Genomic DNA, 4867 nt, shown 5'->3' on the forward strand with positions numbered 1-4867 from the left:
GCAAGTGGGACAAGACGATGCGTACGCACTACCGTGGTCAGCATTCAAGCACTTGATGAACGAGAAGTACCGTCCCAGAACCGAGGTCAATAAGCTCAAGACAGAACTTAGAGGGTTACGAACCCAAGGATTTGATATTACCACGTACGAAAGACGATTCACAGAATTGTGCCTATTGTGTCCGGGAGCATTCGAAGATGAGGAAGAGAAGATCGACGCGTTTGTGAAAGGATTACCGGAAAGAATCCAAGAAGATATAAGTTCACACGAGCCCGCCTCCATACAACAGGCATGTAGAATGGCTCACAAACTCGTGAACCAAATTGAAGAAAGAATTAAAGAACAGACTGCTGAAGAGGCCAATGTGAAGCAAGTCAAAAGAAAGTGGGAGGAAAACGGTGATAAGAATCACCAATACAACAACAACAGCAATTACAACAATAATCGCAACAATTATCCCAACAATCGCAACATCAATCGTAACTACAACAAACGGCCCAACAACAACAACAACAGCAACAACAACAACAACAGCAACTACAACAATCATCCCAACAACAATAATAACCGCAACAACAACAACAATCAGAAGCAGCTATGCCAAAGGTGTGAAAAGAATCACTCGGGGTTCTGCACCAAATTTTGCAACAAGTGTAAAAGAAATGGTCATAGCGCGGCGAAGTGTGAGGTCTACGGACCAGGGGTTAATAGAACGAAAGGAACAAATGGTGTCGGAACGAGTAATGGCGGAGCAAGTAGTGTCGGAGCAAGTTATGCCAATGTAGTTTGTTATAAATGTGGAAAACCGGGCCACATTATTAGAAATTGCCCGAACCAGGAGAACACGAATGGACAAGGCCGTGGAAGAGTTTTCAATATTAATGCGGCAGAGGCACAGGAAGACCCGGAGCTTGTTACGGGTACGTTTCTTATTGACAATAAATCTGCTTACGTTTTATTTGATTCGGGTGCGGATAGAAGCTATATGAGTAGAGATTTTTGTGCTAAATTAAGTTGTCCATTGACGCCTTTGGATAGTAAATTTTTACTCGAATTAGCAAATGGTAAATTAATTTCAGCAGATAATATATGTCGGAATCGAGAAATTAAACTGGTTAGCGAAACATTTAAGATTGATTTGATACCAGTAGAGTTAGGGAGTTTTGATGTGATAATCGGTATGGACTGGTTGAAAGAAGTGAAAGCGGAGATCGTTTGTTACAAAAATGCAATTCGCATTATACGAGAAAAAGGAAAACCCTTAATGGTGTACGGAGAAAAGGGCAACACGAAACTACATCTTATTAGTAATTTGAAGGCACAAAAACTAATAAGAAAAGGTTGCTATGCTGTTCTAGCACACGTTGAGAAAGTACAAACTGAAGAAAAGAGCATCAATGATGTTCCCATTGCAAAAGAATTTCCCGATGTATTTCCGAAAGAATTACCGGGATTACCCCCACATCGATCCGTTGAATTTCAAATAGATCTTGTACCAGGAGCTTTACCAATAGCTCGTGCTCCTTACAGACTCGCACCCAGCGAGATGAAAGAACTGCAAAGCCAATTACAAGAACTTTTAGAGCGTGGTTTCATTCAACCAAGCACATCACCATGGGGAGCTCCTGTTTTGTTTGTCAAGAAGAAAGATGGTACATTCAGGTTGTGTATCGACTACCGAGAGTTGAACAAACTTACCATCAAGAACCGCTACCCACTACCGAGAATCGATGACTTATTTGATCAACTACAAGGCTCGTCTGTTTATTCAAAGATTGACTTACGTTCCGGGTATCATCAAATGCGGGTGAAAGAAGATGATATTCCAAAGACTGCTTTCAGAACACGTTACGGTCATTACGAGTTTATGGTCATGCCGTTTGGTTTAACTAATGCACCAGCTGTGTTCATGGACCTTATGAACCGAGTGTGTGGACCATACCTTGACAAGTTTGTCATTGTTTTCATTGATGACATACTTATTTACTCAAAGAATGACCAAGAACACGGTGAACATTTGAGAAAGGTGTTAGAAGTATTGAGGAAGGAAGAATTGTACGCTAAGTTTTCAAAGTGTGCATTTTGGTTGGAAGAAGTTCAATTCCTCGGTCACATAGTGAACAAAGAAGGTATTAAGGTGGATCCGGCAAAGATAGAAACTGTTGAAAAGTGGGAAACTCCAAAAACTCCGAAACACATACGCCAATTTTTAGGACTAGCTGGTTACTACAGAAGGTTCATCCAAGACTTTTCCAGAATAGCAAAACCCTTGACTGCATTAACGCATAAAGGGAAGAAATTTGAATGGAATGATGAACAAGAGAAAGCGTTTCAGTTATTGAAGAAAAAGCTAACTACGGCACCTATATTGTCATTGCCTGAAGGGAATGATGATTTTGTGATTTATTGTGATGCATCAAAGCAAGGTCTCGGTTGTGTATTAATGCAACGAACGAAGGTGATTGCTTATGCGTCTAGACAATTGAAGATTCACGAACAAAATTATACGACGCATGATTTGGAATTAGGCGCGGTTGTTTTTGCATTAAAGACTTGGAGGCACTACTTATATGGGGTCAAAAGTATTATATATACCGACCACAAAAGTCTCCAACACATATTTAACCAGAAACAACTGAATATGAGGCAGCGTAGGTGGATTGAATTATTGAATGATTACGACTTTGAGATTCGTTACCACCCGGGGAAGGCAAATGTGGTAGCCGATGCCTTGAGCAGGAAGGACAGAGAACCCATTCGAGTAAAATCTATGAATATAATGATTCATAATAACCTTACTACTCAAATAAAGGAGGCGCAACAAGGAGTTTTAAAAGAGGGAAATTTAAAGGATGAAATACCCAAAGGATCGGAGAAGCATCTTAATATTCGGGAAGACGGAACCCGGTATAGGGCTGAAAGGATTTGGGTACCAAAATTTGGAGATATGAGAGAAATGGTACTTGGAGAAGCTCATAAAACCAGATACTCAATACATCCTGGAACGGGGAAGATGTACAAGGATCTCAGGAAATATTTTTGGTGGCCGGGTATGAAAGCCGATGTTGCTAAATACGTAGGAGAATGTTTGACGTGTTCTAAGGTCAAAGCTGAGCATCAGAAACCATCAGGTCTACTTCAACAACCCGAAATCCCAGAATGGAAATGGGAAAACATTACCATGGATTTCATCACTAAATTGCCAAGGACTGCAAGTGGTTTTGATACTATTTGGGTAATAGTTGATCGTCTCACCAAATCAGCACACTTCCTGCCAATAAGAGAAGATGACAAGATGGAGAAGTTAGCACGACTGTATTTGAAGGAAGTCATATCCAGACATGGAATACCAATCTCTATTATCTCTGATAGGGATGGCAGATTTATTTCAAGATTCTGGCAGACATTACAACAAGCATTAGGAACTCGTCTAGACATGAGTACTGCCTATCATCCACAAACTGATGGGCAGAGCGAAAGGACGATACAAACGCTTGAAGACATGCTACGAGCATGTGTTATTGATTTCGGAAACAGTTGGGATCGACATCTACCGTTAGCAGAATTTTCCTACAACAACAGCTACCATTCAAGCATTGAGATGGCGCCGTTTGAAGCACTTTATGGTAGAAAGTGCAGGTCTCCGATTTGTTGGAGTGAAGTGGGGGATAGACAGATTACGGGTCCGGAGATTATACAAGAAACTACCGAGAAGATCATCCAAATTCAACAACGGTTGAAAACCGCCCAAAGTCGACAAAAGAGCTACGCTGACATTAAAAGAAAAGATATAGAATTTGAAATTGGAGAGATGGTCATGCTTAAAGTTGCACCTTGGAAAGGCGTTGTTCGATTTGGTAAACGAGGGAAATTAAATCCAAGGTATATTGGACCATTCAAGATTATTGATCGTGTCGGACCAGTAGCTTACCGACTTGAGTTACCTCAACAACTCGCGGCTGTACATAACACTTTTCACGTCTCGAATTTGAAGAAATGTTTTGCTAAAGAAGATCTCACTATTCCGTTAGATGAAATCCAAATCAACGAAAAACTTCAATTCATCGAAGAACCCGTCGAAATAATGGATCGTGAGGTTAAAAGACTTAAGCAAAACAAGATACCAATTGTTAAGGTTCGATGGAATGCTCGTAGAGGACCCGAGTTCACCTGGGAGCGTGAAGATCAGATGAAGAAGAAATACCCGCATCTATTTCCAGAAGATTCGTCAACACCTTCAACAGCTTAAAATTTCGGGACGAAATTTATTTAACGGGTAGGTACTGTAGTGACCCGAACTTTTCCATGTTTATATATATTAATTGAGATTGATATTTACATGATTAAATGTTTCCAACATGTTAATCAATCAAACTTGTTAAGACTTGATTAATTGAAATATGTTTCATATAGACAATTGACCACCCAAGTTGACCGGTGATTCACGAACGTTAAAACTTGTAAAAACTATATGATGACATATATATGGATATATATATAGTTAACATGATACTATGATAAGTAAACATATCATTAAGTATATTAACAATGAACTACATATGTAAAAACAAGACTACTAACTTAATGATTTTTAAACGAGACATATATGTAACGATTATCGTTGTAAAGACATTTAATGTATATATATCATATTAAGAGATATTCATACATGATAATATCATGATAATATAATAATTTAAAATCTCATTTGATATTATAAACATTGGGTTAACAACATTTAACAAGATCGTTAACCTAAAGGTTTCAAAACAACACTTACATGTAACGACTAACGATGACTTAACGACTCAGTTAAAATGTATATACATGTAGTGTTTTAATATGTATTTATACACTTTTGAAAGAC

This window comes from Rutidosis leptorrhynchoides, chromosome 2, assembly GCF_046630445.1.
Source record: "Rutidosis leptorrhynchoides isolate AG116_Rl617_1_P2 chromosome 2, CSIRO_AGI_Rlap_v1, whole genome shotgun sequence".
In the NCBI taxonomy this organism is placed as follows: domain Eukaryota; kingdom Viridiplantae; phylum Streptophyta; class Magnoliopsida; order Asterales; family Asteraceae; genus Rutidosis; species Rutidosis leptorrhynchoides.